This window comes from Cygnus olor, chromosome 4, assembly GCF_009769625.2.
Source record: "Cygnus olor isolate bCygOlo1 chromosome 4, bCygOlo1.pri.v2, whole genome shotgun sequence".
Lineage (NCBI taxonomy): Eukaryota > Metazoa > Chordata > Aves > Anseriformes > Anatidae > Cygnus > Cygnus olor.
In genome coordinates this window covers 22,146,643-22,168,242 of record NC_049172.1, presented here as the reverse complement: position 1 = coordinate 22,168,242, position 21,600 = coordinate 22,146,643, and the positions used below count along the sequence as shown (strand labels likewise).

At 34.1% G+C, this 21,600-nt stretch overlaps 1 protein-coding gene and 1 long non-coding RNA gene across 2 annotated transcripts in view; one reads left to right on the top strand and one right to left on the bottom strand.

The window, feature by feature from the left end:
• Positions 1 to 21,600, top strand: part of TENM3 (teneurin transmembrane protein 3) — a 1,331,063-nt gene that overhangs the window by 495,473 nt on the left and 813,990 nt on the right. The window contains 1 exon segment of the mRNA XM_040554455.1: positions 13,059 to 13,200. The gene's annotated coding sequence lies outside the window, so the exon portion shown is untranslated.
• On the bottom strand, positions 3,313 to 20,260 carry LOC121068910. The gene is made up of 4 exons (XR_005819135.1): positions 20,131 to 20,260; positions 19,722 to 19,841; positions 16,590 to 16,701; positions 3,313 to 3,401 (listed from the first exon to the last, which is right to left on the bottom strand). It is a non-coding gene; the product is annotated as an uncharacterized LOC121068910 (long non-coding RNA).

Genomic DNA, 21,600 nt, shown 5'->3' with positions numbered 1-21,600 from the left:
ATAGTAGTAGCAGACTTCTGCTTATTAACTGAGTAAAGGAAGTAAGATCTGTACCATGCAGTCTTAGATATTTATGCAGCTAACTGGTCTGATAGGTCGCTCCAGGTATTGTGTTTGGTCTTACTATGGCTTTTCATTAGACTTCAGACTGCACTTTAAAAAAAAAAAAAAAAAGAGAATTGTGAATGATAGCACATTCCAGCTGAAACACAGCAAAACAAATTGAGTGCAGCAATTGTTCCCTTCCTATTGGGAAAAGATAATTTGATTGTTTTCATACAGTATAAATTTTAGATTTACATACTATATAGTATAAATTCTAAATGTACATGTATTGCATTTCTTTCTCAAGTGAAACCATTGTTCACAGCTGAAGCCACACACTAACTGCTAGTAAAGCTGTAGGGAATTAACCCTACCATTACAGTGGTGTGTGTCGTCAGAACTAGGGAGAGGGAAAGGGGAGTGGAGAGAGCAGTGACAAAATTGTTTTCCAATTCTTCACTATTACGTAGGTTGTATTTAATGTGAAAGGGTGATACTGGAGTTACCACTTTGTGTAAATGGTGTATTTCATGAGGTAACCCAGTTTTCTCCAAGTCACAGCATTTGTTTCACTTCAAAAAAACTTTTTCTGTGAATCAGTTTAGATGCAGTAATTGTGTGTTAATGGTGCCTAAAGGACGTTTGTTGAGTTGTGATCATTTTATTCCTTTCTTTATTAACAATATTTTCCCCAAATCCTCGTTCTGTTTTCAGAAGACAAAGATGTTACTTGTAGTAGTAAATTGCTCTAAAGGAATTTTTCCTAGTAGTAAAATCTGAACAATTAACTTCTTCATTGCTGTATACCACATCAGATTTCTGTTGGCATTGCAGGAAATAAAACAATCAGCTATTTAAAGAAATACTGGTATTCGCTGAAGCAACAGTTAGTAGGAAATGAGGGTGTATTGTTTTGTACCTTAGTCATTGTAAATGGATCTTTTGTACAGTATATGCAAATGGACATTAAAAAAAATCAGTCTGTTCAAACTCTTATTTTTTTTTTTTTACATACAAACAAAAGAATGGCATTGAATTCAGTTCAGTCAAATCACCCTCTAGTCTGATGTCCTGTCTCTAACAGTGGCCAGTCAAAAGTGCCTTGGAAAAATAAGAACAGATCAAGCATAAAATGAAACTTTCTGGCATGTGGCAGTCCACAGCTCAGGGATTTCCCAAGCTGGAGGTTATATTCTGAAGGCTTTATCCCATGAATTTCTGATAGGCTTTCAAACCTCTGTACACTTTGGATTTCTGTAACAAACAGCCACTGTGATTTTTCTCAGTTTAACTGTGACCTGTTTGCACAAGCACATCTTTATGTATTTTTCTTCTTTTTAACTTATATTTGTTAGTTTTGTCTGAAAAAAACAGTGAATACCACTATTGATTTCCTAGATTTCTGTTACACTCCATCTCAGGTACCATTCTTCTAGGCAGAAGGGCCCTAACCTGTTGAGTTGGTCCTCCTGCAGGACTTATTACCTCCTCAGTGATCTGTTGATGATTCTGTATTTTTTCTACTTTTTCCTATTAAGGATTATAACAAATTGTAAAACTTAGTGAGGAGATGTAATTTTAAATTGTGCAGCTACTGTCTATTGAAGTCTTTGTTACAAGGATCATTTTCAGCAGATTATAAAATCTCTAATCATAGTACAAAAGGTTTTAGTGCAACCAAGTAAGTGCAGATGATAATTTGACACAGTGATTAAGGAAAGCTTTATTTGTAATGGCCCCTGAATAATGTGGTGATAGATACCATGATACAGTGAAGATTCTTGTTATTTGTAGTAGGATTTAGGCCATGGATCCTGAGGTTAAGATTGTTTGGGGGAATTCAATCTTTTATTTTTGCAAGCAAAAAGATCTTGTATTGTGGATGAAAAAAATAAACAGCTGTCTTTGTGATGAGATGTAAATAGTCCAGTTCCGAAGGTTTTGAAAGCTTTTTAATTACCTTTTCAATTTTGGAGTTGGAAATTCTTCAGCTAATAAACAGTTTAGCTAACAGTTCTTAGCTAATAAACAGTTTACAGAAGGAGCAGAATCTCTTCCTATAAAGTGTAAAATCACAATAGGAAATGAAGTTTTTATTGCAATCAGGTAGACGCTGATTTTGAGAGGCAGCTCTGATATCTGCCTTTGAAAAGTTTCATATACCCAATGATCTGGAATAGTGCGGTGTGGGTACATTTTGGGGAATTATTCTGCACATCTGAATCTTAATATTATTTTTGTGTTACAACTTTACACATTCCCAGAGAGAAAATGTTTTACATCAGGAGCAAAAATGTTTCGGTGGTTTGGAAACTGCAGAACTTTTGCTGTTAAAGTGAGAAAGTTCTCCAGAGCTTTGACTGTAGATCAAAATTCTTTGATAATAATCAGGAAAGTTATTGTATATTGAACATGCTGATTTTAAATGCTGATTTGAATTTGCACAAATAATAAGATTAGTTTTGGGGTTAGAAGGGATAGTCTAAATCCTTTCTATTAGAATTCTTGAATGAAATAAAAATTATCAGTATGTAGTCCCTAACAAAATGAAAATATACCTTTATGGTAATAGCTTCAAATGAAAATTTTATGTGAATATAAAAAAGGAAAGAAGTAATCTTACTGAAAAACACAAGTACATCATAGATGTATCCTAAACCTCTGAATGCATCTGCACTTCTTGGAGAAAAAAAAAATAGAAAAGATAAGTATAAGAAGATTATCTACTGTTTCTGCTGAATTTCTACTGTAAAATAGATATTATTTAAATGTTCATAGCTTAGTAAATATCTAGGCATGTAGTTGAACAATACAACAATTCTACCTTTAAAAATATTAAGCAATTAAACTTTAGTAAATTCTTGATTTTTTTCAAAAACTTTGATAAAATGCATTAGTACTTTTTCTACAGGAAAAAAAAGAACTTTAATAATTTGTGTTAAATACTTATTTAATCACTTCCCATTTTCAGACCTTTTTTTTAAAAAAAAAAAAGGGAGTCTTGGGTTACACTTCAATTTCTACTACAGCTTTTGTAATTGCATTGATTAAAACATGGCTCTACCGTGACATCTGTTTCCTTTTCTGGAAAAAGAGAACATTTTTTTTAAATGCTATGTTAGAAAGTTGTCTTTTTTTATTAGAAATTTAATTTAAATATCTTTATTAACAGTAGATATCTGAAGGTGAAAACCAGACACCAGTGGCAATAATTCCAGTACACATCAGGAACCACTCTTTCAAACTTTATTTTTGAACAGAGAAAGGTGTTTTTAATAGAAATTGGAAGGAGGCTATTCAATGGCTGAAACTTCTTTTAGCCTTCTGTAAATGCAGAGTTATGTGCAGGAAACAGTCTGAAAGAAAAAGAATTAAACAATCTTTAAATCTCAAAGAACACTCAAGACCACAAATAGCAAATCCTGTATTAAAATAAATTTATTCAGATTAATTTCAGATTAATAAGGGAAGTCATGACATGCTTTCTCTCTTTTTTTCCCCTTTCCTGTATTAAGCTGGATTAATTTTTTTTTTTTATGTAAGCTATTCACTGATCCAAGAACTGTTCAAAGCCCTGGATGAATCTTTAAGGAATATATAGCCCTCATTTCAGATATTGTATAGTATTAGAAAGTACTCATGCTTCACAGTTGTGCCACAGACTTTAATTTTTGTTCCTCAATCTATAACCTACTCACATTCACTGGCTGTCTTGCAGGGCCTTAAACCTTTCTGTGATTTATCAGTTGTAAAGGTTGCTTCTGAGGGTATTCTATGTTCTTAACCAGTGAGGAATTACTTTCTAAATGCTGTCTATAATGCGTATTTATTGAGTCTTGTGTTTTTCCAACAGTAGTTTTTAATAATGTAGTTTTCTTCAAAACACATTTTTAATTACAGGTTTACACTAAAATAGTTATACCAGTTTTCTTAGTTATAACTTTAAAAAGTTAGATCAGTTGTCCTAGCAGTAGGCAGTCTGTGGACATCCTGAACAGCAAAGTAGAGATGTCACCTTTGTCCTCTCCTAGGTAATTCATCCAGGGCATCCATCAGTAGTCAATAGACTGATACCTATTGCAGTATTAGGATGGATGTTTTTTTTTTTGAAGTGATTTGTTTCTCTCACTCTTGGCTTATATCATATATGTAAACAAACTCAAAAAAATTTAGCTGTGAAATCTGAAATATGATAGGGTTCAGAAAGATTATTTTTTGCTTTTGCCTTCAACAAAAAGGTGATTTATTTTTTACTTGTAGCATATACAGGAAGCAAGCAAAGGAAATCCAGCATTCAGTTGAAAGAATGTCCTAAATAGTTACATCATATCTACTTCAGCATAATTGTGTATAAGCGTGGAAATGAGAAAATGTATTTTATTTCAATAAATAGATTATGTTTGGTGCTGTTAATGTCACTTCTTTCACCAAGAACAACAACATGGTTAGCCTTGAGTCTAGCAGAAATCAGTCAGTAGTTCTGATGAGAAACAAGAAACATAAAAATTTTGTTAGTAACTGTTGGTAGTTAAGTAGTTGGTAGTTTATGGTACAATTCTGTATGTTTAATTACCTCCAAACACTTTACTATCTAAAGTCATGTAGAACTTCTATAATATCTGTAATGGTAGACATAGGTAGCCTTTTGTAGCTTAAGACATCTTTTATTGTGGGGTGGGAATATCTCACTTGGAATTGTTCCTTCTCAGTCTATTGCTGTCAGTAACCTAGAGAAAATTAGTTTTTTTGTTTGTCTGTTTTTAGTAAAAATAGGAAAACAGGAACCATGAGTGAGAATGGAAGTCTTGGGACATTTATCCTGAAATCAGTTACAATGATGACTCAGAATAGACATATTTCTTGTTAGCAAAATGAAGAGAAAATCCTGCATTTTGGTTCTGTTCTGCATTTCTGAAGAGAAAATCCATGGGAAACTTCATAGTTGGATTCAGTTTCACCTTAATATTATGAAAGTAGTGAAGCCACTCTCAACTTTCACCTTCCAGGTCAGGCTCTTGCCTTAGGACTTCTTATATAAAAAGAAAAGTTAGTCTTTTATTTGATAAACTGCTTAAACAGCTACTGCTATGGTGAATTTTTAATAATTTCTACCATAGCTGTGTTTGCAACTAGAACTACTTAAATTATTAGAAGAGTTATAGAAAATGTGGTGTTTCTTATGAGAAATAGTTTTTAAATTTTCAAATCAGATGCAATCCCAATAAGAATTTTTAAAGAGCAATTGAATTATGAAAGTCAGTAATACTTTGTAAGTCATCTAAGAGACTCAAGAATATCCCATTAAACATGGTATGCGACTCTCTCCTAACACTTCTTTTCTTCTTTTTTTTTCCAGAAGTTCAAAAATTTAAATATTGAGATAATGTGTTTTGCCTTTATTTTTCCCTATGCAAAATTGCAGAAGGCCCCTTGGTTCTACTTTTCCCTCACACAAGAATCCTTCATATCATGAAACATCGTTGTTAGGCTCTGCACAATTTCTACTCCTTTGCAATTTTCAGTCAGAATTATCCTGCAAAACTGTTTGGTTGCTGTTCAGAAATTGAGATTATTATGTGGTTATAATTAAATCACAACCTCAGATTGTGTGTTTTCAGTAGGAGGGAAGAAAGAATTTGCATTCTTGTTTGGAAAAAAAAAAGGTTCCACTGAGAAGAGAAGCTCAGGATGTGTATTGGCCATTTTTCTTTCTCTTTTTACACAGGTTGATTTCTCCCAGTTTCTCGAGTAGAGATAAAAAAAAAAAAAAAAAAAAATGCATTTATGTTGAGGTATTTTTCACATTTTTCTGGAAGTGTCGGTGCCTTTGGGATGATAGTATTGCTTCAGATAGAACATATTTCAGTGTTTGAGTAGAAGGTGGATTTCACTGACTGGATGACACACTTGTTTGGTGTTCCCTTTGATAGAAATTTATGAAGTCTTTGTTTTGCACCCCAGTGATGTGAATTGCAGTGTTAGGTTGTCTGGTTGCCTCTGTATAAACATACTACTTGCTGTACTTTCTAATTTCTCTACATTTGTTGCATCAAGTACTCAAATGAAAGAAAAAGATGAAAAATTGAATAAGAAATTCCTTTATGAGATGTGAGATGTGTTGGAGCCTGCCTCCTAAGTAAAGTTTCTTCTATGTTCCTTTCCAGTTTCCTTTGAATACCGAGTTCAATTCTAGACTTTTTTTTTCCTTCTTGTCTTTTTAAGTCCAGGCAGTGATTTTATACCTGTTTGTTGTGGTCATTGAGTTGTAACATTCACAGTGTTCATTTTGGGTAGGTGGTGTTTCACACGCCAAAGAAGCAGTTTCATACACTGCCTGCACTGTATAATGCTGCTTCTCCTATGGCTCTTTGGGGAGCATGCTCAGTCATTATATCTCCATATATTAAATAATAGAGTTGCAGAGATTATTGAAGAAGTGGAATTAGGTCCTCTAGCCACCTCTATCTTCATACGCGGTGTAGCAGTGGGAATAAACTTTACTGGTCATCAGTGCTCTTTACCCCTTTCAGGAATACACTCAGTCCTGTTCACAGTAATGCCTCAGAACAATGGCAGTGGTTTTTATCTTCAGTACAGATAAGACTGGGTCACTTCCTCTTCTCTGTTCTTTCCTATTTCTAGTACAGCTATGAGATCATGTCTAATGATTTCTAATTCTGTTGAATTAAATATATGATTTTTTTTTATTTGTGTGCCGTGGGTTATCCCTGACCTTAAATCATGCAAAGGTAAGGTTAGAAGAGGAAGAGACCTGAGTGATGTATGAGGTTCGTGTGCAGTGTAATGACATGTGCTAGAAGTGACAGCAGGCAGATGATGTCAGGCATTACATGGGAGTACCTGGTTTGTTAAAGCAATCCAGATCTTCTGAAATACTTTGTTTGTGGTTTTCAAAGGAGACGGACCATTAATGAAACTAATGAAATTTTAAGCCAGAGGAATAGCGGTTGTGGTTGAGATGCTATGACATAACTAAATTGTAGTACACATTGTCAGTTGATGTTATGGAGGCCAAAACCGTAACTGGGCTCAAAAGGGGATTAGTCTAATTCATATCTCAGGAATTTGTGTGCTGGGGGTTGGCAGAAGCTTGAAAGACGCACCAGAGAAGAATTACTGTACATATATTTTTATATACATCAGATAATATCCACTGTCAGAGGCAAACTGGAAACAGGACGAGCTGAGACTCAATTCAATCTTCTTTGTGTCTGTTTGAGGAGGATGTGTAAAAAACAGCATAAAAATGGACTTCTGTGAGACCAGGGAAGTATTCACATACTATTGTGACAGCTGATGTGGTAATGTGGACCCCAAAATGGAGGTGAAATGTCTAAATACCCTTCAGAGTAGTTCAACGTGAGCATTTCTTCCAATCACAACTAAAAAGGGAAATAGTCCTTGTTTCTTAGGCATTCATTACAGTAATACTATAGTGTTAAAATGCTAAAAGACATTGTTACAGCAGTCATGCAGATTTTCCTGATGCACAAGTGGGTATTAAAAATGGTGGATATATGTGCTATTTTGAATTGAATAGCCAGATAAACAAATGCATTTCTTTGAGTTATGACACAGGAAGATATCAAATCAGAGAGGTTAAGACTAACAAAGAATCCTGTTGAAATTTAGAAAACCTTTTGTGTTCACTGTGGTGTGTGTGTGTGTACTATTTTTCACATGAAATATCCTGACTGACTGAAAACTACTTAATGCAAAATATATTTGTCTTTCAGCTGCTTCATTCAGTAGTGGAAAAGGCATTACTATTCCACCCACAAAACTAGGACTTGACTGTTTTCTGCATCCTACAAAATATGTGAGAACATTAGCTGCAGATTTCCTGGCACACACTCGTTTCCTCTGTTAGCTCCATGCACTGACAATAATCATGTTCACACATTTTCAGTACTAGGAACCTCTTAGATTTTTGAGATTTAAAGAAGTTTAGAAGGGTTACTGTATTGTGTGTGTGGTTTGATGTGTCTCTAAAGCATGTTACTAGATAATCATTTTTAAAATCCAGAATAATTTGTTTGAAAATTCTTGGAAAAAAGGCTACAATTGGACTTTTTTCTGATTTTTCTGACACCATTGAATGAGGTGGTCATTAAAATAAGAAACATAGTGATCTATTTAACATAATAGTAAATGAAACTGTAAATTTAACATGATTATGATCAATGTTTTAAAGGCACATGCCTAAGCTTTCGGTCAATGAAAAATACCATGGGCATAATTCTGCTAAGTATGATGCAAATTCTCACAAAGTATTTGCTTTTGACCAGAACCAAGTGTCAGGAAAGAAAAATAGTATGATGATGTCTCCAGACAGCTACAAAATAGTAGCACAATAAGAAGGAACCCTCCTCGGCCCTGCCTATAGCAGGGGGGGTTGGAACTAGATGATCTTTGACTTCCCTTCCAACCCAAGCCATTCTATGGTTCTTCTGTGTAGAGGAGGCTGTCTTGTCAAAGGTGGAGAAAAATATTGTCTTCTTAGCATTATATGTTGATAAGGATCAAATGGTTTTAATTGTCAATAATATCTTCATTAGTTCACCAAGCAGAACGAAGAATTTCTGCTAGCCACACATGGGGACTTGTGCAGCATTATATTGATAATATATTGGATATTGAGCTTATAACTGGGGCAGTAAATCTGTGCATTTGTTTCACATAGTGTTATGTATAAGCTATTTGAACTTGTACTTTCAGCAAATACCTTGGGAAACTTAACTGATTCAGACTGACAAAAAATATATAAGCTTATGTGTAGTGTCTATTTGTTTCCATTTCTTTGCTTTTCAGCCTGTATTTTTTCAATAGATCTTAAATTTTCTGTACTTTGTCCCTCTGGAATTCATTAACTCTAGTTCTAAAGTATGACAGGGACAATTTAGATGTAGCATTGTTTGTGTTACTCATTTTGAGCCGAGATGTCCAATCAACACCTGCAGACTCTGTATGTATTAGTTTACTCTGTATGCTGTCTAGGAAGTGTAGTCTAATGATGTTTTTGATAGAGTAAACATTTGCAAACAAGGGTTCTATTGTATATATTTTCAGTGTTGTATGAACAAAGCAAATGAATCACCTTGACACCTATTTTCTTTTGAATTAGCATGTTCTGAATTTTATTTAATTCTATTTCAGTTTTTATTTAGACAATTGCTGCTTGGAATGTTAGAGCTACATATATGTTTATAGGTTAAGTGGATTATTTTTCCTGGTATTTCTGCTTTGAAGTATGTTTATCAAAAAAATTTCATCTTAACATTTAGTGGTGTCATTGTCCCTACAAATGTAAGCAATGGTATATGTGTCTTGTACATAGCAAAGATTATAAGAGAGTGCTCAACAAGAGCGTTACAAATTTTGTACCAAAAATATTACAAAAAAAAAGTTACCATTTTGTTAGATGAAACCTTTTCAAACTTCTTTCATTACTTGAAGACATAACATTGTCTTTACAGATCTTTTGAAGTTAGGGTTTTTTTAGATGGTTAAAAAAAATCTTCCAGTATTTGAAAAGATCAACTAAAAGAGATGGCTGGGCATAGAACTTCAGGGCAAACCCCAAGAGGGTTTTGATCCACAGTCCCTTAAGGTGCTGTACATTTGTGTTTTCATTCATAGAAGTGCCTTCAAATACTTGCCAAGTTTAAAAAATATATATCTTTGTTTTATTTCACACTAAAGGTCTCATTCAGAGAAGCACTGTAAAACAGTACATCCCCTTTATGTTGCTTTTCTTGGGAGTCAAGGAATAGTATGGCCTAATAAGATACTACATTGGTTATCAATGGGATTTTGTGATGGACTTCAATAGCTTTACATCAGAAGCAAACTTAAAAGACTTATAAGGAAAAAAAAAATGAAGTTAGTGCCCCATGATACCATTTTTTCTCAAGAGAAAGTTCAATAATAATACAAAATAAAAAATACAGATTAATGGAAGTAAGTTCTTGATGAGGTGCTGTGTTTGTTCTGATTCATTTATGATTACTGAATAAATTAAATATATAGGTATTTTTCTAATTCTTCAGAGCTAACAAGTATTTTTAACAAATTTCAAAATAATTTATTCTAAATAGCATGTAAGTGACAATTTTCAAAAGAGCTAAGGAAACCAGTAACACTTATAAAAGACAATGGTATTCATAATGTTTTTATACATCTTGAAATGTGAACGTGCTATATTGTGAGATATATATATATATTATCAAAAGTGATTACCTGAAATATATATTCCCCATAACATTTTTTTAAATGTTATGTCATCATTTGTGCCTGTTTGTCACAGAATCTTCTGATTTAAATGCAGTGCGTCTAGTACTAAGGAATATATTTATTTTTTCTGCTTTTGATAAGTCTTTAATTCTGTGTATCCTTAGGTGACATATCAATTTAAGACTGAGCTTAGTCCAGTAGTTCAAATTCAACTATTATCCTTCCTTTTAAAATTAGCAAATAGTTATGTATAGGAAGAAGTAAGGAGTATGAACAAACGATCAATAAAGTTCCTCTTCCTTATGAACAAAATAGGACTTAATCACTCATAGCTGTTAGACCTAATATTTTGTGAAGGCTTACATTGTTAAACATATATTAAGGCAGTCTGGTTTACAATGAAATGCCTGAAACAATGTAATGTATAATGAGATTTGTTAATGTATAATTTTTCACCATGTTGCTCTTGCCTCTTGCCTGGAACTGTTAGCACAATAATTCAAAAGACAGACTTTAAAAAAAAAAAAAAAAGGAAAAGGAAAAAAAGAAAAAAGGTAATGGCACTCCATTTTGTAATTTTTTCATCTCTTTCTCCACTGAATAATGTGCGAATAAAGGAAATAGGACAATATAACATATAATATAACCTTATAATAAGGTTACTCGGATATTTTGTGGGCTATGAGATAGAGCTTGTGTATGGAAGAAATGAGAAACAGGAATTGAAAACTTTTCATTGGGTTATATTCTGTTTTAGAGGTCATGAAAAATTGGAATTTGGGAGTATGTCATTTGAGCCACATCTGGTGTTAAACTGTGTTCAAATGAGCCATTGTGTATCTGCAGATAGAGCTGTAATAAAGCTACAGAGTGGCTCAGTAAAAAATGTTCTTACGTTCTGTCAGGATACTAGTAGGACTGTCATTGCAGTTTAGCTACAGGAAAAATTGAGGTATAGCATAAACACATGAAAAACTTCCAGTAACTGAGAGGAGATCAAAGCTCTGTCTTGCACAATATTGTTTTTGATCAATTATGAATATCTAGGGAATAATACAAAAACAGGGCAAATATATATTGATAGCTCTCAGCCGAATTCCACATAGTGAATCCTCTTCCAAATCCACTGCCATCCGCTTTACATGGATAGGTCTAGTTCATTCACGGCTTAATTACCTTGTTTGAGAAGGTATAACTCCTTTGTTGTTTTGAACCTCTTATAACCTCGTTTAATTTAATAGCCTCTAATCTCTGTATTAGAAGTGATAGTGAATTAATTGTTGCCAAGTGACTTTTTCCATACCCCATATGAATTTCTAGATGTCTGTCAAGCAGATTCCAGCCTTAAATTTTCCAGGCTGACGAGTTCTAGCAAACCAATCTGCCTGATGCATTTTGCTTGCAGGGGATATACAGCATCTGAATTGCAAATAGCGTATGATAGTAGTCGAGGCCATAAAGATGAACTTCAAAATGTTCAGCAGTCCAGCAGATCAGACATTCTGATCTGGATCAGTGCAATCTCAAAATATTTCTGCTTTACCGGATCCACATCTAATGACAACTTAAAGGAAATTACTCAAAATTACAATTTCTCGTGAAAGATTTGGTTTCAGAAACTATATTCTGCTGGGGAAAAACATTGGAAAAAGTTGCCAACGGTTGTAGATATGAAGAAAAAATAGACTACAGAGACATTTCCCTTTCTTTGCTGTACAGCATCGCTACAGTCCAAATGCCCAAGTAGTGCAGTATTTGTCATAAAGAACTATGACAAGATCATTTAAACTCTGTTCTGAATTTTGACTAAGCAGTCATAGTAAAAAGAATTAATGGAATTAAACATTCTTTTAAATGTGAAAATACATGCAAAAATATGAGTTGGATGTGAAATGTGTTTTGTAATTACCTTTAAAAAAAATCACAAAGTACTTTAAAAAAGACAACCTCTAACCTACTTATAAAGAAGGCATTTTTGTATTTTGTGTTTTAATATGCTGGCTTTGAAACTTGGTACCATCTCATGAGAACACACGTAGTATCATACTTCATCACTTTTTGAAATGTATTGCTTCCTTGTCTCTTGTAAAGCTTTCCAGAACAAAGAATTACATTTCCACTATGTAATAATTGTTTTAAATCTAATGATGTATTTAATGATTGTGATTCGCTGTTAGAAATATACTTCTTTCACAGTTTAAAAGATTATGTGATAATATTTAGGGATGCATATCAGAAATTGCATTCAGAGTAAATGACAAAATAATAACTTACAATTTATATATATTTAAATCTTATGAAAAAGTCATTAGAGCTGTTCCATCATAAGGGCAGAAAATTATTTGTCTTAGTGAGTGAGCAAGCAAGTTTAAAAGTATGTTTCAGAATATGCTGTGATTGCATTTCAGTGCAACAGTACCTTTCAGAGGAAACTGTTCCTGAGATAATGTGGAATAGGTTATGTTGCAAATCTCACCGCTGTCTCTCTGACTATCAGTACTCATAAGTAGTCTGTAGGAAGAAGAGTAGGCTAGAGAATCCAGAGAAAACTGTTGCAGAGGTGAAGATTTTGTATGAAATGGAATGTGTTACGCTTGAAATACATACCTGCATTTTTTTGCCCTTAAAGGATATGTACCATATGATACATACATAGACTACTTTTGAATTAGTATCTGTTAATTTTGATAATCTCATAATAGAAAATGATGAGATTAATTTGCATGGATCACATCCTTAAATTAAGTTCCCATTTATAGGTGAAGATTGCCTGGTGTATTTTTTAAGTCTGAGTTCATCAGCAAGAGGGAAAGAATCCAAGTTCCAGATGTGCTAACAAGAACAAATGATTCTGTACTTGGCTAAGAGAACTCATGGCTAATCTCAGTCACTGAACAACCGGTGAGTTCAATTCCTTGAATGCCCTGTGCGGCCATTACAAGGGATTGCCTATGCATCTGTTGCACATTAAAGGTGTGTGATCAAGTATCACATTTAGAAAATAAGACCCGAGAAATAGCTTGAAAATTCTCATCTTCTGAAAATACTGTAAAATGTTTTCTCAGACAAGAACTGATGATTAAGCTATATGTGTAGCTGGCTGAAGAATTTATAGTGATGAGTTTTGATGTTATCATTAACATCCACAGAATATTTAAGTGGTTCTTAATTCTCTTGCATGCAGTAATGATTCAAAATAACTTGTTAAAGTATTTGTGGAAATAATTTTGATTTGTATCTCATTTACATTTGGCTCTGAAATATTGAGCTTTCATTCTGGACTGGATTGTCCTGATTCAACATACGTAAATAGGTTTTCACCCTTCATTGAATACCAGAAGGCCATACAATATAACCAAGCTTCTACTGGTATATTAATTATTCTGTTAAAATGGGAAATCAATTTTCATGGCTACCGTGTGAAATAAATAAATAAAAGCTTGATCAAGCTCATTCAAATCTACCGCTGATCCCACTTAGAGTTCTGTGTGTAAGTAGCAGTTGAACAGAGTGCTTCAAAAATACACGATTTTATGTTGAGATAAAATTCCTTTTAATTATCCCTCAATGTTGTGTTCTGAATAGGAATTGATACCGTCTTTTAGCTGTCTCTAATTCAGGACAGATAATCAAAACCAGCACAGGCTACTTTAAAATACTATTTATAGTCAGTTTAATAATGAGATGTTAGTCTTCAAGTGCTTGTTGGGCAAAAGAAGAACGGATGTTGAAAATCACTTCTGTGACTCATTTTTGTGGTTCAAAACTTGTAATTTTACAGTACTTTGTATCAGTTGAAATGGCTTCTTCCACTGGATATGCTGTGCTGAATGAGAAGGTTTAATTGAGAGGTAGCAGTTCGTCCTTTGCGCTTTTATGAGAGGGAATAAATTAGCCCAGCTTAATGCAACCATTACATCTATCATCTTTTTAACAGCACCACAGAGTGTTAAAAGTAGAAGGATTACTTGTCGATAATAGTCACCAGCTGCTGAATGACTGAGTGCAGTTTCTAATGTTAAGATTTAGCTAGCTGGCTAAATCTAAAGGTAGATTTAGAATTTGCTTTTACAGAAAAACAGAACCATTATATCCTGGGAAGAATGTTTGAAATGGCCAAAGCAGTTTAGTAGCTTGAATTGCACTTAATTTCAGTATGACTAAGCTCTTCTGAAACTCTTGGTTTTGGTGTGGAGACCAAGACATGCTGTACATGGAACACCATGCAGAGCCTTAGTGCTAACAAGGAGCTGCTCCTGGAGCTGGAGCAGTACAGCTGCAGCAACAGGGTGCAGCTTTGATGCAGGTGAGCTACCTTCTCTAAAAGGCAACGCTAATTAGCCTGCATACAGTGCCAAGCTAAAATGATGAAAAAATAAAACTGGTGACATGGCATGCTCTCTGCCATGTAGATATACCAGTGCTCACAGAACTGACTTTGCAATGCCTGAACACAGCACTGTACTATATCATGTACATATGCCCCGAGTAACTCAGTGAATAAGGATCAAAATTAATATTATGTATTCTTCAGAGCTTTTTAAAGGTACAGTTTTCAGAAATGCTTACTTTTGGTTCATTCAGTTAAGGGCCACAACAAAATGCTCTCCAGAAAGGAGAAAAAAACTGAGCACATTTTGTGGTAGCTTTATACAGGTAGTGGAAGTACGTCAAATATTTCTTCTAGCAGTAAATGATCACAGAGTAGGTGTTGTGCAACATAGACATATTATTAATGAAGCTGTGAAATTCTTGATTGAAAAGAACAATATAAGAATTAATTAGGGATAGTACTATTTCTCTAGTTACTAAAATGTCTTTGTGTCTTGTAATTTCACAGAATTTTTGTTTCAGGGCTGAAATTTCTCTTATGCTTAAATTTCATGCATATAATAAGTAGATGAGTGCTTACTATTTATACCACTATAGGACTGTTCTAACATTTAGGGTAAATACTGGTGGTATGGTCACTCAAGTACTACATGATAAACATTTAATTGTTAGTAAAGCAGTATCAGAAGGCTAATGACATTATGTAGCAGCTTTCTAATTGTAATACTTGAAGTATTTCTGAAGCAATGGTGCTGGATGTTTCTAGTCAGAAATCATTCATACTTGTACTTCCAGGCTTCTGAGCTACACATATCAAATTATTTTTTTCAAATATGACAAAAAAAAAACTAAAAAAAAAATATTTATATTTCATACTATCTACAGTAGCCCAAAGATGAAAACAGAAATGTATTTGCATTTGTTCTTTCATATGGGGCCTGTGTTGTTTTTCAGAAAGTGCCAGGGAATGTGACGGAAGAATGATTCTACGTGTACGATTCCAAATAGTCATTTGGAATACTACATAAAATGACCTGTTCTCTGAAAATGGCTCGATAGGATATTTCAGGTGTACTTTTAATTATGATTTCTTTTATAGCCTACATGTAATTACTCCCACAGAGATGGCACTAAGTAAACACTCTTTCCCTTTCAAACCGGTCCATATTTTCCCAGCTGGAGATTAATACATATTAGGACACTTCACTGATTATTTTGTCATTGGAAAAACATCTGTTTATCTAAACTAGTATCACCAGCATATTGATTCCTTAGCTTGCAGCATTTGTAGTCCCATGCAGCTGTGGAACATGAGAAATTACAACACTAAACCTTCAGTGAGAACCCTCACTATCTTCAGGTTTCTATTTTTAGAAGTAACAATCTGAAATGTTTGTAAGATTAGGCAAGGCATAACAATATATATATAAAGTTAATTTTAAATGGTTTATGATTAGACTCAACAATTAAAATTAACACTGACATTTGACTATGAACATTATTGGAAGATTTAATTCTTTTGTGAATGTAAAATCAGAAGCCCTGTTTAAAAAAAATAGTGAGCTACAAGGGATGTAGCAGACTGGGGACTCTGGAATTCTACCTCACATTTTATTAACATGCTCAAAGAGGAAATATTGAAGCCCAGATAATCCTTTTTAAAATCAGTCATTGCTTCCTGAGTATAACCATGCCTATTTCGTGGCTGTTGCATGGTCACCAGATTAGGGCAATGTTCTGACTTTACCCAGGCTTGCCTTCATAGGGAAATGACTCTCAGCAGTTATCACTAGTCCCATACTACCGAACTAACAATGTAAAACTTCTGTCTTCCTGGAGCAGGAGTCAAACCGATCAGAGAAAAACAAACAAACTAGTTTGTCTCTAATTGCTCTTGAAATGGAAGTTCATGAAAGGTTTATAATTGCTGTAATTTCCATAGAAGCAAGTAACCATACCTGATGGTCCTGAAGTCCTTTTCTGTGTTTCGAAGTCCTTTTCTGTGTTTCAAATCAAACTGCAATTATTATATGGAGTTATGTATTTTATCCATGAGTTTATCATACCCTCCTGTAAAGTGAGTGGAAGTTTTAGACAGAATTTTGGTTTCATTACTACATTTCAAGTCAAATCGGTTTTGTGATGTTCTTTAGAACTGTTTTCTCTTTCCTGCTAAGCAGTGTGAACCTATGAGTGTTTGACAAGATTGTGATATGGAAGCGGAACATTAAGAGGGAAGATGGCAAATTTACCTGTTACATTATTTTAAAGTAAAAACAACACAATTAAAACACATTCTTAATTTCTATAATAAAAGTTCACGGTCCTGCTTGCATAGAATGCTGTGAATGCAGATGTGACTTCAGCTCAGTAGGTAAAATGTTGCCTTTTGTCTTCAGTAGGCTTTCAGGCACAACTGGGAGTACTACTAAACTAACGAATAGACATGTTGTTATATTCCTTATCTTTTATTGTATTAATAAAAAACAGTCAAGCACATACTCTTTTTGGCCAGTATTACTTTGAAGTGAAACAACGGGCCAGTAGGCATTGTCACTCATACATTCCAGTATCTTGGAATACACAAAGGCCACGTCTAGACTGAAAATTATTTTCAAAGAATGGAACGTGAAAAAACAAGATGCAAACCAAAGGCATGTATGACAGGAAGATCAGCTGAGGTTCTGAAGCTAGTCCTCACATTCACTGCTACCTGTACAATGCATGTTGAGTCCGGAAGGCTCTGTAGAACAACCACTCTGTATCTCACAGGTCCCAGAAACCTTTCCAGTCCTCACAAGCAGAGTTCTGACTAAAGGACAGTATAATCTTCATTTTCTAAACTATCACATACAGCACAACGTGGAGTTATGACAAGCATGTTATAGTTATGAAGTGTCAGTATATACTTACTGCCATAAAATTGAGCATGTACATACCTAAAACAAAATGACATGCTGAAATGAAACCAAAATGAATGCCAAAATAATACCAATGAGCATATCTACAGTATGTGAACGTGAGCTAGTTATGGAAATATTATCCAAACATGAAATAATTACTGAAAATAAGAGCAAGTCACACGATGTGAAAAACAGTTTAGTATTGTCTCCTTGAATCTTTTTTTTGTTCTCTAGAGATGACATGGTAGAACATAAAAATACCCAGGAATAAAACACGTCAATTGGTATGCTGCGAGTCATTTCAGTTGTGAGAGAATTCTTCATTAATATATGAATTTAGTAAAAGAATGGTTACGTGAAACTGCAAGTGCACTGTCATTGCATCACAAAATTTAGATAAAAACAATATTCGTATGTGATAGCAAAAGCTGCTCGGACAAACTGTATTTATCATGTGCCATGCTCAATTTCAACGTGTGACCTTAACTAGTTAGTCCCTACTGCAGCTAGTCTAACATTTGTAATGTCTAGGAAGCTTATTAACAGTAAGCTCTGTTCTGTCATCCCAAGCCCCTAAACAGTATCATGTAATTACAGATTGTTAATGACCAGGTACAAAGACATTGTTCTGCTTTACATATACTTACCAGGAATGGCTTAAAATTGATGTTAAAAAAAAAAAAAAAAAAAAAAAGTGCACTAAATGATCTGAGAACTTTATTAAGATGTTGGTTTGACATTAAAGGAAATATACTCTGAGATGAAAGAAATAAATGTTAAGAACCGTAGTTGCACAGGAGATATTATCAATGTGTATCCTGTGTATCTAGTAAATTAGTTCAAAATATTTAGTATAGTAAATTCCCATCCTTAAAACCCAAGAAGCATATAAATGTCATTGATGCACTCTACAGCAACTTTAAGATTAGAACATAGGTATTTTTTCTTTGTTTATTCTCTTGGATTAATATGGTTTATGAGGATGCTTCTAAACCCCCTGCATTTGCTTAAATCCATGAACCTCAGATTTTAAGAAATGAGAATAGTTACAGTGTAGTAACTCCAGGTAATATTTGAAAATAATGATTTGGAGAAACCGAGATTCAGCTTCTGTAAAACTGGAAATTACACTGACCTCCTTTAAAATACAAGGACATCACTGAAAGCAGTGTATGATCTATCAATTTTAGTTATTCAAAATAAGCATGTTGCATAATTTTAAACTCAAATTAAAAAATACTATTTACAATTCTATCACAATTGTTTATGCCATTTTTTTTTTCAAATACAGATATTAGTAGTGCAATGCAACATGCAATTATTTTAAGAGGTGTTTCATTTTCTCTAAGTTGCCTCCAGGCTTAATTCTGTCTGCAAATATATTTCAAAATCAATATTTTTGTCGTGGTCCTATTTACATGAAGGCATAACACACCATTCTAGCAGTGTGCCTTAATCAACAAAATGAGGTTCTTTCCTGGTATGAAGTGTTTGCTTGTCATAACCATGTCAGGTTCCTGTTCTGTTCTTTAGCAGAGTTTGACAGATACACTCTGTGCTATCAGTGGTTTACTCCAAACAGTATAAAGGGGAGGTTGCAAATGCAGTTTGTTTCAAAGAACTTGTAAGTTGACTGGAAAAATAGCAGAATACATCCGGGGAAAAAATGCCACTGTTTAAGAACAGCATTGGTTGTTAACATATTTTAAAGAGAAAAACAAAAATATGTATTTGGTAGATCTCTATAGTCCTTCTCCATAAATTGTCTTCCCATTTGCTATGTTGTGAATGAGAATGAAGAGCAGCGTAAAGACTCTGTGTGTGAGAACCTTTTGTAATTGATTTTTACCATTTTAAGAACTTTCGTTATCAAACGGGTGCACTTCAAACAAGTAAGATGCCTGCCTGAGTTCACTGGGCTTTGTACAGACAAACCCTTGAAAATAGAGGGTAGGTAGGATGGCGTGGGTCCCTTCTCACCCCACAGGCAAGCACTTAGCTACAGTACAGCTGTTCCGTGCTTTTTGTTTTTCTTCACCTGTTTTGAAGGTTATACGCCCCATTAGATCTACAACATCTTAAATAGAGTAAACAACCACAGCATCAAACATTATTAAGAACGGAAAACAGCTTGTTAGTAAAGTGGGTTTCCTTTTCATGCAAATGACAAATGAAACAGAGACTTACCTGTCAGGCTTCTCTGCTTTCATATCCAAACAGCACCGTTCACGTCACCGAAGTGATACAGAGTGCTTTTGCTTGAGCAGAAATGTTAGTTGTTGTCGAAGCTCTTTAAAGGTCTGACAGCTGTTAGTTTTCAGGAAGAGCACAGAATGAGACTTGATACATGGATTTTAGCAAAATCTGGAGCAGGGAAACTTAATAGGAGGAACTAGGGACCACATGGCCCCTACTCAGGTGTTAGGGAAGGGATATTCATGGAAGAATAGCAACCCAGTGAAAGCAGCCAGTACATCAGGGTATGGGAATGAGTTCTGTTGGCATAGGGTTATATTTTTCTGCCGAGCTTTAGCAATTCATTTCTTTGCTTATGCGGAGAGAAGGGATCAGGTTTGCTGGAGTCTCTAATATGCACCTGCTTATGATGCTGTACTAGTTTAATAGGTCCTCTAAAAAGATCATCAGAAAGATTTCATTCAGTTTTAGTTCATGTTATTAGTAACTGCCATATCAATATACGGACAATTACTACAAAAGAAGTAGTTTTTTTCCTTTCCTACTCTGAAGTTGGTTCTAGAACTTTGGGCCTGATAGCTGGATTTAGCATTTAGCATAATTATTATTAGCATAATAGCATTCAAATTGAACCAGATGTGTCTATTTTACTGATTATTTATTTTTCTCATAACCATCTGTTAATATCTCAGTCAAAATATATGGTAAGTGAAATTTTCAAGCACCTGAGATAATTTTTAATATTCAGTATTTCTAGGGAGGGGGCCATATTGCCTAGAGCCATGGGGGTGGGGGGCCAACAGCAGCATGAAATAGTTCTTAGAACTTTTTTTGAGCTATTTTTTGATAACTACCTAACATGAAACACTAAAGTCGGTACTAATGTGAGAGACTGAACCTGTTAATGAGGTTAAGCATCCACTTAATATTTTTAATTCTGTCTATACAGCTTGTCACATAGCAAACCTCACTAAAGAGTTCCTCCCTTTGTGCCTCATTGGTTCTGTTTTCTCTCTACAGTAAATCAAATATGTAAGTTATTTTTTGTTGTAATTACAGAATATATGATCTAAGAGCACAGTGCAAAACACATGAATAAGTATTAATCTATGTAATCAAGACACATGAATATTAAAGAGGAGCATTCCAGTCTGTAAAAATCTAAAATTCTGATATATCCTGACTGTGTACAGTATGGTAAAGAGAAATCCAGGCTCTTCTGGAAAGGATGAAGAACTGCTGAAATACTCTGCATTGCCTTGCTCTTGTACTTCACTTTGAGCATGTAATCTGGGTTTACATTCACTTACTCCCTCTTCTGCCATCTTCTGAAATAGCAGTACTTTGTGTCAAATTATCAAGGTAACACCTGTCAACAGTTTTATCTACAGTATTCTGAACTACTGGATCAAAACTGTATCTTTGAGGCTTCTGCTATAAGTATCTTTTTTTTTTTTTTGACCTGAGTTATATACTAGTTTCATGTTGTATAATAGGTAGATGTTTATAAGCAGAGAATGTTTTTTAAAGGAATTGTTCTATGAAATTATTCGTGTTAACCTCTTATGTGACAGTGGTATGAAAAGAGATTATTTCTTTTCTCCATGTACTAAGGAAAGTGTCTGAAATCCTCAAGATATGTATGAGTGTATGACATGCACGTGACTGTGTAACATGACTGTCACGATATTAACATATAACTGGATAATTTTGAATAATACAGATAATTTTCAGTTATTGCAGCTTTTAAAATAATAATCTGAGCCTGGAGGGGAGAAGAGAATTAATAAGAATTTATTCTGATGTAAATGTGTTCCCAAACATGAAAAAAAAATGACTTCAGTTACTGATGCTTAGGAAAAAGAAATCA